The sequence below is a fragment of the Phascolarctos cinereus genome, unplaced genomic scaffold (genome assembly GCF_003287225.1).
Source record: "Phascolarctos cinereus isolate Bilbo 61053 unplaced genomic scaffold, phaCin_HiC Scaffold_4;HRSCAF=312, whole genome shotgun sequence".
In the NCBI taxonomy this organism is placed as follows: domain Eukaryota; kingdom Metazoa; phylum Chordata; class Mammalia; order Diprotodontia; family Phascolarctidae; genus Phascolarctos; species Phascolarctos cinereus.
Genome location: NW_027555847.1, coordinates 42785605 through 42799099, shown reverse-complemented (window position 1 = coordinate 42799099; position 13495 = coordinate 42785605). Strand labels below are relative to the sequence as shown.

Here is a 13495-nt window from a genome sequence, read left to right as displayed (position 1 = left end):
GTGGGGTTTACTCCTGGTTCAACATTAGGAAAACTGTCAGAGTAATTGACCACATCAATACCAAATTAACAGAAAGCACATGATTGTCTCAATAGATGCAGAGAAATCTTTGGACAAAATACAGCACCCATTCCTGTTACAAACACTAGAAAACTTAGGAATAAATGGAGTCTTCATTAAATGATAAATAACATCTTTCTAAATCCATCAGCAAGCATTATATTAATGGGAATAAACTAGAATCTTTCCCAGTAAGATCAAGGGTGAAATAAAAATGTCCCTTATCACCACTGTTATTCAATAATATATTAGAAATGTTAGATTCAGCAATAGGAGAAGAAAAAGTAATTGCAGGAATTAGAATAAACAATGAGGAAACAAAGCTATCACTCTTTGCAGATGATATGAGAGTATAGGTAGAGAATCCTAGAGAATCAACTAAAGCAATGCTTGAAACAATTAACAACCTTAGCAAAGTTGCGGGATATGAAATAACCTGACATAAATCATTGGAATTTCTATATATTACTGACAAAACCCCGTACCAAAGATGAATTCCTTTTAAAATAACTGTAGACAATATAAAATATTTGGGAATCTCCCTACTGAGACAAACCCAGGAACTATATGAACATAATTCACAATTACACAAAGTCAGATCTAAATAATTCAAAAAATATTAGTTGCTTATGAATAGGTTAAGCTAATATAATAAAAATGTTAATTCTACCTAAATTAATTTAATTTTACAGTGCCATGCCAATGAAACTACCCAAAAAAATTTTTTTAGAGCTAGAAAAGCAATAACAAGATTCATCTGGAAGAACAAAAAGTGTATAACATCAAAGGCATCAATGAAAAGAAATTCAAGGGAAGGGGGTCTATCCACACCAGATCTAAAACTGTATTATAAAGCAACAGTAAACCAATCTATTTGGTAGTGGCTAAGAAATAGAGTGATGTATCAGTGGAATAGGTTCGGTACACAAGACATAGTAGTCAATGACTATAGTAATCTACTGTTTAATAATTCCAAAGATTCTAGCTTCTGGGAAAAGAATTTGCCAAAAACTTCTGGGAAAACTGGAAAATAGTACAGTAAAAACTAGGCATAGACCAACATTTAACACCATATATTAACATAAGGTCAAAATTTGTACATTATTTAGACATAAAGGGTGATATCATAAGAAACTGGTAGAGCAAGGGATATTTTACCTATAAGATCTATGAAGAGGGGAAGAATTTATTACTAAACAAGAGATAGAGAACATTATGAAATTCAATATAGATAATTTTGATTACATTGAATTACAAAAAGTTTTTGCACAATCAATGTTAATGCAACCAAAATTAAAAGAGAAGCAGAAAGGTAGGAAACAATTTTTACAGCCTATGTCTCTGATAAAGGCTTCATTTCTAAAATATATAGATAATTAAGTCAAATTTATAAGAATACAAGTCATTCCCCAATTGTTAAATGGTCAAAGAACATGAACCAGCAGTTTCTAAATGAAGAAATCAAAGCTATCTATAGTCATATGAAAAATGTTCTAAATCACTATTTATTAAAGAAATGCAAATTAAAACAACTCTGAGGTACCACCTCACATCTATCTGATTGGCTAATATGTCAAAAAATAAAAGAAGATGATAAATGTTGAAGAAGATGTGGGAAAATTGGAACACCAATGAACTGTTGGAGTTGTGAACTAATCTAATCATTTAGGAAAGCAATTTGGAACTAAGCCAAAGGGCTATAAAACTGTGTATGCCTTTTAATCTAGCAATACCACTACTAGGTTTGTATCCCAAAGAGATCGTAAAAAAGGGAAAAAGACCCACATGCCCAGAAATATGTATAGTAACTCTTTTTGTGTTGCCAAAAAACAGGTAACTGAAAGGTTGCCTATCAATTGGGGAATGACTGAACAAGTTGTGATATATGAACGTGATGGAATACTATTGTTCTATAATAAATGATGAGCAGATGCATTTCAGAAAAACCTGGAAAAATTTACATGAACTAATTTTGAGTGAAGTGAGCAAAACCAGGAGAACATTGTACAGAGTAATAGCATCACTGTGCAATGACCAACTCTGATACACTTAGCTGTTCTCAGCAATACAATGATCTAAGACAATTCCAAAAGACTCAAGGTGGAATGTTCTCTCCACATCCAGAGAAAGAAATGTGGAGTCTGAAAGCAGATCAAAGTTATTGTTATCTCTCTCTCTTTTTTCTTTCTCTTTTTTTCCCCTTTTGTTCTTATTCTTCTTTCACACATGACTAATGTGGAAATATGTTTAATATGACTGTACATGTATAGCCTATATTAGATAATGTCATGCCATCTTGGCTAGGGGGAGACAAAAGGGGAGGGAGAAAAAAATGGGACTCAAAGTCTTATAAAAGTGAATGTTGAAAACTATTTTTACATGTAATTGGAAAAAAAACACTATTAAGATAAGAAAAAAAGAAAAAAAAAGATGAGGTATCTGGTTCAGTTGAAACAATTTGTCTCTAGAGTGAGAGGAACTGGTTTGAATTCCTAACTATCATGATTTCAATGTTTTTGACATTGAAAAAATCAAATATTAACTTTATTACATTTATGTGACTTTAGGCAATGCACTAAACCATTTTATCTTTAGTTTTAACCATAAAAAGAAGGGCCTGGTCTAGGTGACTTCTCTAAATTTCACTACATTTCTGAACTTATAATTTTGAAAACTACTCAATGGTTAAAACATCATATATTTAGAGTTGGAAAAACCTGATATGTCTTCTGCTCAGGCCACTAATTATATAAATTATTAAAGCTGAAATGAAGGAACAGAGATATGCTTGAGACAGATTAAATGATTGGCTCTCAAGAATTTGTCTAGAACAAATAATGGACAACATATTAATATTTCAGATTAAACTAAAATGAGTGTCCTGGGCATGTTCTCCCTATAGAGTAGGTTGGTAAACAAAATGTACCAGTACACCCTTGATAGGTTTGACTAATGACATATTGTTCTTTCAATCTCTCTGAGAAGCATAATTGGGTAGTGGGCAAAGCACTTGGCTTATGGTCAGGAAGTTTTGTTATTATTCTGTCATCCAGTTGTGCCTTTTATCATCCCATAGACCACAGCATCCCAGGTCTCTCTATCCTCCCTTTTCTCCCAAAGTCTACCTAAGCTGATGTTCATTGCTTAATGAAATTATGTATTCATCTCATCCTCTGCTGTCACCTTCTCCTGTTGGCTTCAACTTTTCCCAACATCAGGGTCTTTTCCAATGAGTTGCATCTTTTTATTATCTGCCTGACTTTAAATACCACCACACAATTGTTACTACTTGCGGAACCTAACCCTAAAAAAATTAACTCACTTTGGGAAGCACCCATTTCCTCAACTGAAAAATTAAGAGATTGATCTTAATGACCTCTAAGATTCCATCTAGCTATCGTTGTATGATCCTATGATCTGTATTGTTTCACTGAGTTGATTTATTGGAATATATTACATTTTGAAATTCTGCCAAACAATTCTCAGGTAAATATGAAAAAGAGGTGGAGCCAAGGGTGAATGAAAAAGTTCTGTATGAAAGATTTTCTTGGATGTGAGAAATGCATAGATTTGAAATGCTTCTAAATGTGTGAAAATAGAATTTCTTGGTCAAAACACTTAGATGTTACATTTTCAAAGTAACCCTAGGGTTCAAATTTTCTGCTTTGGAACCTTATATTTAAAAAAAAATGATTATTTTCTATCTATCTACATTTCTCAATCTTTTTACATTGAAATCTCAGGATTTCAGGAGACCTTTAAGTCATATAGATCAAGTCATTTTTGAAGAATAACTTGCCTCTTACACATCCCAAGGAAAGGGTCATTCATTTTCCTCTTGAAGATCTCTAGGAAAGATGGACCCGTTGCTTACCCATGGAGCCCATTCTACTTTCTTTTAATGATAAAGAAGTTATTCTTTCATTGAGTAAAATTAAAGAATTCCCTGAATATTCTAATCTTTGTTGCTTCTTCTATTCTCTATGGTAGTACCAAATATGAAAAAATCTAATCTGTTTTTCCCATGACAACCCTCCAATACTCCAATACAAGTAATATATCTCAAAAAGTCATGCCTTTTCTAGGGCAAAGAAAAATAATAAAAAAGTACTAATTCCTTTATCAGAACCTCATTTGCAGCATGCTTCCAATAGTCTTTAATATCCTAAACATCAATTTCTTGTCATTTTCCTATTTGTCAATGGATTTCATGAAATGTGCCATCCTCAAATGAAAGCATTGCTCCAGATGTGGTCTGACAAAGAAAAAAAATAACAGCACTTTCACCTACACTCATTCTGGTCAGTGTTTCTTTTAATGAAAGCTAGAGTAGCATTATTTCCTCTGATTGCCATTTCACATTGCTGAGTTCTATTGATTTTCAGTCCTTATATATTTTTCACATGAACTGTTTACTTCTACCTCCAGACTCTATGATGTAGAAGATTATTTTTGAACTCCAAACAGTAATATGATAGAGTTAAAAGATCATAGGATTTGGAGTCACAGGACACGATTTCAAATCCAAGTTCTTCCACTTAACAGCTTTGTGAATTTGGGCAAGTTACTTAATTTTCTGACTCCGAGGTCCTCATCTGTAAAGGGAAGATTTTGCACTAGATGACTCCTGATCTCCCTTCTAGCTCTAAAGAATATAACAATATATTTACTTACTGTACTGCATATTCAGTGTGTTATTATACTTTTATTATTCACCTTGGAAAAATATAATTTTACTAAAAATCAGTCAGATTAAGAATGGAAAGTGACATGAATGCCTAGGAGAGACATTCAATTTGCAAAAAAAAAAAAAGGAATTTGGAATGTATAAAGGAGGTGGAGCCTATAGGACCTTTGCTGGAGAGGGATTAATATGATTATGCATCTTGATTACCACAATTAACACAACTGACCACCTTGATGTTCTACCTCACAAACAATAAATTGTGAAAGATTATAAAAAGATGGAACGGTTGTAGAAAAATATGTACACTAATAATACATTATTGATGAATCTGTTAATTGGTAAAATCATTCTGGAATGAAATTTGCTATTAGGTAAATAAGATAATTACAAGGTCCACTCTTTTGTTCCTAAAGATTTCACTTTTGGGTATATAGACCAAGGAAATACATGACAAAAACGAAGGTTCCATATGCACCAAAATATTTACAGTAGTACATTTTATTTTGTTGTAGCCAAAAACCAGAAATAAAGTAGATGTCCACTGATTGGAAAATAGCTAAGGAAATTGCCATACATAAATGAGATATAATGTTAACAATGTTATGAGCAAAGACTAGCATCATTGATATAGGAAGTATTGAAAGACATGTATTAACTAATGTGACATGAAGGAAACAGAGCCAGGAAAACAACAGACAATGATTTTGACAATGAAATGAAAACAGGATCAAAACAATTGACTTTTTAAAAATTATAATGACCAGTTTGGGCCCAAAGAAGACATATGAAAAAAAGTATCTTGCACTCCTTTGCAAAAGTGGGATTTCAATAGATGTGGATCACTAGATGTACTATCAGATATTTTAATTATTTGATTGACCACTATATCTTTACTTCTCTTAAAAAAAATATTTGTTATCAGATTTGGTTCTCTAGGAGTTTTGGGAAGGAGTTGAGCAGAGGAATGTAATTAATGTATTTTTTTAATTCAATAAACCTATTTACATTTATAAAAAATACAACAATATATAATGTAAATATATAGTATATGTGTGTACATACATACATACATATATATTTGTACACACATACATACATGAGAGTGTAAATTGGTGAATAAACAGCACAATATCATAGAGCTATACAGGAGCTCTGATGTAATTTCCCCTCAGTGAATGAGGGAAATAAGTTCAAGAAAGGTCAAATGACTTGCCTGTTTAAATATGTATTAATTAAAAGAACTACAATTTGAACTCGAGTCCAATGCTCCAACAATGAGTGTTCTTTTCAAAGCATAGTAAGTTCAATTCCAAATAAATTTAGCTACAGAACATCATTCATGTTAGTTGATCATCACTGAATTAAATGGGAGTACCCTTAATGTCAATGATGTATGACATTAAAAAAATCCTACACATTAAATCATCGTTATGTACAAAGATCACCCCTCCCTGACTTGGATTTGAAAGGTAATTATCTAGATAAAAATAAGCCAAGAAACTCTGGAGATACATTTTAATATCTCTGAAAAATAACTCATTTTCATGAATATTCTCTTCAGCATTTGGGTCACTGTTGTTTTAGCAAGTGATTATTTTAGCTGAAAGGCAGAAAATCAAGGTGATTTTCATAGTCCTTAAAATAGCTTATAGATCTATTTGTATAGTTCACCAAGAAACATATCCTTTTATTCTCATCTTTTAACCCTGTTTTCACAAACAGTTTCAAATAAAGGCAGTTGTCATGATTTAAGAAAAAAAAATGTCCGTGGAAACAACAGCTCAATCTCTTGATCTTACTAAATCATGAGTAAACCCACTCAAAATGTCCCCAACAAGCCTATAGAAGGAGCCTATGGTCTATCTGAGCTTTACTGACGCTTTTGGATAACCTTTATAATATAAACCTAGCTACGAAATCCAAACCATGTTTAATAATTAATACATTTACTGATGTCTGAAATATTTCCACAAGGTTGTCTTAGAGTTATGTTTTATTAATAGAGATTGACAACATGCATTCTCACAGTCACAGACAAATGCTTTTGGAGGAACCAGACAGTAATTTCTCTTCACCCCCTCCTTCACCCCTCCAAAAAAAAAAAAAGAGACAATGGAAAGAAAGCTATTTTTTTTTGTTGAAATATATGAAGCATTCCAATATAATATGATATAATCACACTTTAAAAAGATGGACAAAGACAGAAGGAGCAAATTGACATCTTCTTGCTCAAAACAAAAGCAAAATTTCATTCAAGCTAGTTTTTTCCCACATCCATCATGACATTAAAAAAAAGATACACCAAGGGTACATAAGAGGTGGTCTGTTTATTATACATCTGCTCATGTATCAAAATGTCACAGAGGTAATTAGTTGGGTGACATTTATGGGATGCCGCTGGACATCATTACAATAAATGTAAAGGCTTCCCTTTTCAACCAATTTATTTCCACCTATATATAGTTATTGTACATATGATTATATTTCCAATGGAGACACCTTTTCCTTAACTCTTTCATGCTTTTGAGGCCTATAGATCAATGTTCAATACAAAAAGATGTCTTAGCATTAATACCCAAAGGAAGATGTTTTAAAAATCTTCTTAAAGAAAAAGTTCATAAAGAGCAGACAAAGTTGCCTTATTACCAATAAACGGAGCTGTCTAATCAATGTAATCAATATTTTTAAAAGTTAACCTGGTATATCTATTACTAGAATAAGACATAAATAGGTATTTGCACAATTGAAGTAAGCTTTTAGTGATATATCAGAAAATAATTTACTTTTAGAAACTGAGAAAAAGTATCTTTTTTCATAACTCACATGCAAACTGGAGCTTTGCCTTGTGGCTGAAAATGGTTCCCAATGGATTGGTGGCCAAGCACTGGTATATGCCGATGGCCTGAGCTTTGTGAGGATTACTGATGGCCAAGCTGCCTCCAACCAACCTGCAGTGATAACTCATGGTAAAATCAATATCTATGTGATTTCGCTTCCACCTTTGAGAGAAAAAAAATCAAATTACACTTACAATTTATGAGTTTGTGTATTATTTTTTTTCAGTACACATTTTTACTTCTCACAACAATAAAAATGTGATTAAATATGGTGCAGTTATACCTGGGATTCAGGGAAGTCAGCTGTTACTAGGAGGTCAGTTTATAAAGGACTTTGTTACCTGAACTATGTAATACACTTTATTGACCTGAATTTACACAATGAGGAATCACAACTATTCACATGGGGGAGGGGGTTTCAACATTGAGGGGGCAAATGCTGAGGATACCATCCTTACAGTGACTTTTTAAATAACTTATACCATACCTGAACCCCCTCAGCTGATACAATAAAATTGAATGTCAAAAATGATTTAGTGATAAAAATCCAGAAAGAATATATTGCATATGGCAGGAAAAAAGTAGAGAAAGCTTTTTCTAATGCTAGCTTGAAGGCTGAGAAAAGAAAACAACAATAACATGGCTATTTTGGAATACAATTTGTCTCTGTTAGTCTGTTACTTGGGAAATTAATCACAATGGTAACTTAGAAATGTCAAACTAAAATTATATTTGAGACAAAACAAATACAGTATAAAATACTTTATTTTAGGCTATGAAAAGTCTCTTCACTTACCTAATTGTCATATTGAAACTTCCTTAAAATATAAATTACCTAACTGGAGCACCATGTGTAACCTTATTTATTTTGAAAGGAGCAATGATTAGTTTCAGAGGTTTAACAGTGTCCTTTTGAAGCAGTTGGATTTCTGTCCTCCACCCTTTTCAACACGTATTATCCACAAACAATGCACATTTTATTCTGGTTATAATAATATTTACTCTATAAAATATTCTCAAGACACTTAGATTATGTATATGCAAAGTACTGAGAGGTTAAAAATAATTGTACATTGTTAACCAATCATTTGAAAAACCTTCATATCACTGTTTGCGTGACTGTAAATAGCCTTTAAAATAATCACTTTTTAGTGTATAAATGTGACCCATTTTCTATCCAATAATGGGAGTTTTAAAAAAAGCGTGGTGGTGACTACTTGTCAGAGAAAAAAGTCACTGCATATTTATGCCCTAAGTCTTGGGAGAAGCTCAGTATGTATGGATTCTGATACATGTGAACAAGGGTAGATAAGAAATATGGAGCTAGATAAAGCTGTCCCATCTTAAAGATGAGAAATGATTGATCAAATATCAAATCAGGCAGAGGCTTGGACAGCTTTTGTTGCTTTAAATAATTCAGATGATTCTTAGACACCTTAGCTGCACTTTATAAAAGTAAAGCAAAAGGCAGTAGATTTTTTAAAGGATATTTTGTTTGCCTGGATTTTCTTCTGATTTTGAAAAAAAATCAGTATAGTCTTTTAAAAAAAATAAGCTTCAATGTTTTTGAAGAATACAGAGGAATTAGAAAAAAGTCATCTCTTTAAGCCAGTGTTAAGAAGTCAAAAGGCTACCTGTCCCACATTAAATGATTTTCATAATTTACAAAAAAGGACATACTTTTCATAGGGCTTTGAAGCTCTCTTCAATTTTAATAGCCAAGTATAGACTAGCATTCTGTTTGAGAGTTCCTTTTAACTTGGACTCAATCACTGAAATTATAGCTGTCATCATTATATGTTTCTAATTAAGCTTTATAATTGTTTTTCAACCTAAATTCAGAGTTGTTGGCTTAGCAACAGCCAATGAATCCTTCGTAGTATCTCCATAACCATTTTAATCACTGTAGTATGATGGTTATTACACTGTGCAGAAAGATCAGGGTTCAGTTTCTGGCATGTTGGGAACTTTGGCCTAATGAGTATGTTTCAATAAATGGAGAAATTAAAAAGTATTAATGGATTCAGGTGGCTGTCAGACAAGTATTTAATAATAACATTACATGCCCAAGATCATTTTTCTTTAATAGATATTAGAACACTAGCCTTAAAGGATTATTTTAAATCATTTGGAATGAAGCTACATTAATCTTCAAGTGTCCTAAAGGTTTATGATGAAAACCTTTTGGCACATGGTTGCCTACATTAACCAAGCAATTTTGTCATATGTATTACGGACATGCTTTTTAAGGATAATTCTCTGTTCTCTTCCTGGGTGCTAGAGAAGACAATGCAGTATGGTGGAATGAGAATTATTTTAGAATCAGTGGACTTGGGTTTTGATATTGGTTCCACTACTCACTATGATGTAAGTCAGGACAGATCAAAGCCTTAGAATAAAAGTGTCTGGGGCACCACCCTCCCTCTAATACCTAATACTTGTGTGACCTTGAACAAATCACCTCTTAACTCTGGGTCTCAGTTTCCTCATTTGTTAAATATGAGGAGTAGAAAAAATGTCCCTTGGTGTTCCTTGTAGACCTGGGTTTATGATCGTATCTTCTTATGACCAACATTCTTACCAATCTGAAACTATGATTTTATCAAGTTTTCCTTTTAGACATCACTTATTAGCAGAACTGGAATTAGTACATGGTGAAATCATTTTTCTGTAAAGAAGCAATGAAAAGCAGAGAGATGTCACGTACATGGAGTAAAAATCAAGGAGCAAATCTAATTATTAGTCTTTTGAAGATACTTTTAAGAAAAAAAGATGATGTCTAGGTTTGCCAGATTGAAGAACCAAAGAATGTCAGAGTTGGAAAGGATTAAGGACCTCTTCTAGTCTACCTTCCTTTCTCCCTTTTTACAGATATAAAAACAGAGAAGTCAAAATGGAACAAGTCCAGCATTCTTTATAAAGGTGAAGCCTTCCATTGGTGTTGTACCTGAGGCTAAAACTAAATTTCTGTGAATACATTCTCAGGGTGTAGTAACAGAAATACTCAAATGAAACTCAGAAAGTCAAAACTCATTCAGTATTGTCACAAAAAAGAAGCCTCTAATTTTCCAATAAAAAAAATTGTCTCTCCTTCTGAAGCCTGGTAGCATTCTGAGTAGTGTATTGTATTTAGAGTAAGGAAGAAATGGGTGTTGTCTTGCTTCAGACACTTAAATGATGCATGACCTTGTGCAAGGTCACTCAAGCTCCCTCAATCTCAGTCTTTTTTTTTTCAGCCAAAGACAAGGTTTATTAGAACGTCTGTCATATTGGACAGACTCTTAAGGAGTGTGAACATTAGTAAGCTATTGGCTAGATGATACGAATCTGAGCATGTATCTAGATTTCTAATCTCTCGGTCTCAGTTTTCTAATACATAAAACGGAGATAATAAAAGTGCCTAAATCAGAGTTGTTATGAACATCAAATAACATATGAAAACATTTTGAAAACTTTAAAATGCTATGCAAAAGTCATTTATCACCATCATCATCATCATTGTTATCATTATTTTTCTTATAACCCTTTTATAATCTCATTTGGTATTTCTCCTTCAGATCTTAAAACCTGGATTAAAAAGAAATTTTTCAAACTGCTGATATAAACATTCTTATTGGGTTAAATTCAGGCAATTTATGATTCCCTCTTTTCTGTACTATACCATGTATTTCAGCATTCTTCTATGATTTATTCTTAAGAGACAAGGACAGAATTGTTTCAGAATTCCTTCAGTAGAATTTTCTTTTAAAAACCTGCATATCATTATCTGTTAAAGTCCTGTTTCCTTACCATAAAAATAATAATAAAAAAATAAAATAATTATAGCTGAGTCAAATAAAAAAAAAGAAAGAATAGATTATACTATGATAGGATGAATGCTCACATGTGAGTGCTAAGATACATCATCTGAAAGCCTTTTCCTTTCTGTTGCCATTTTGTAGCTATTGCTGTTCAAATGCTATTTGGTGTTTATCATTTTAGATTTCAATAGATAGCTTTTTGCATCATTTTTCTCATTTTTTAATATTAGTATTTCTTATGATAATTTTAATGATGGACCATACAGGTTAGTTTTATTTGGGAATTAAGACATACAAGAATTTTGACTTCCACCCAAGATGCACGGAGATTGTAAAAGTGTTGATATCCTCCCCCATTATCAAAAAAACCATAACTTTTTTCGAGCCAAATATTCATTATAGGGAAAAAAAGTTTATAATATTTTTTCTTCAAAATCATTATCACATTCATATTTTAGTATCTCTTTAGTGAAGAAACCAATTTTTTTTTTAAATTCAAAGTTCTGATAATTCTTCAAGCATTTTGAAGTAATAGTTTCTCAATATATAAAAAGGGTAGGGGCATGTTCTGCCTCTCTTCTACCATTACCTTTACCCACCTGGCTTCATAATTTATATTGTGCTTATAGGCCTGGTCTTTATGCATTATAACATGTCTCAAGTAATTTCACAAACAAACAAAACAAAATATTTGAGCAAAGAGTCAATCAATGTGAATCCAGAGATGTTCTGCCTTCAAAAGGTAGAAACAGTCCTTCTTTAATTCTATCACTAGTTCTTATCAGTATATCAACACTTTCATGATTTTAGGTGGAATAATTCAATTTATGTATTGATGTTTAGGCAGAGTGGTAAAATAAGAATGTTCCTTCCTAAAATACTTTTAAATCCCCCATAATACAGTATTATTAGAGTTCTTAGGACCTTTGTATACCACATCAGCATTCATAGATACATTGTAAGCTATTTAAAGATTAGTAAACCTTTCCCAGTGCAGCTATATTTCTAACTCACATATAAATATTTTGAAAAAAAAAAAACTAAAACTAAAACTTCCAGGGTAAAAGCAGAAATGAAATACAGTCTGTATCTTATTTTCCTGATATTAATAAGAGGGTATGAAGCTTTACATTAGGTTTTTCTTGGTCAAGTTTAGGCAGAAAACCTGTCATTGACTATCACAAAGACTTGAACTTCACCTGTAATCTGGTACTGGATAGTCATTGGCTGCACAATTCAAGATGACTTCAGAATTCTCAACATTGAAAGAATATATCATGTCCTGTGGCTTTTGGGTGAAATTAAGGCCCTGAAGAACACCGTTGTCTGTAAAAAGGAAAAAAAAAAGAAAAGAAAGGCAATGAAATACCTCATGTAAAAAAAAATGACCTTTTACTTTTGATTGCCACTTAAAGATTGTTCTGTCTAGTATCTATATAAGTAACATCCACATGTGTCATATAATATATTAATATATTTTCACACGATGAAAGTCTACATTTAATTGTATCCATAAATTAACCAAAATGAAAGTTGTAGGATGAATTTAATTCCTGTTAGATTCTATCAGATTTCAGGAACCGATGTTCTGACAGTGTTGTTAAAGAATGTGTCATGGAGGACTCTTGAAAATTTTATTTCTGATGTTAATCCCAGGTATTCTTCCTTCTATTTATAATCCTTGGAGACTTTAGTATACATGAAAGTTTCCAACTACTACTTAAAATCCATTTTCCTTTGCAGTCTATAGCAATTGTTTTAGCAATTATATGTTCCCTTTTCTGTCCATTGAGTGAATTAGTACTTCCTTTTATTTCCTCTTTCAACCTCAGTGAGAGAAGTTCATTTCAGTATTTTCGAATTTAGTGAATACATTCTGGTGCCCCCCCAAACTATTCCAGCTTGAACATTACTTCTCAGCCTTACTCTGTTGATTCAGAAGACGCCTTATTTCTTTTCTTTTCTCTTATATGGTATAGCAAGAAGAATGTTTCCCAGGGTCTTCTTGATATAGGTTAGGTTATTTCTTTCCCTAAAACACAAGGAAATTGTTTCCACACTTGATTGTACTGGAAGGGAAAGATTCTGGTCTCTTTGTCGTTGACTCCTCT

General features: G+C 32.3%; 1 pseudogene; it reads right to left on the bottom strand.

The window, feature by feature from the left end:
• The window catches only part of LOC110195631 (contactin-6-like), a 278594-nt pseudogene extending 265887 nt beyond the window's left edge, over positions 1-12707 (bottom strand).
• Positions 12708-13495: the final 788 nt, after the last annotated feature.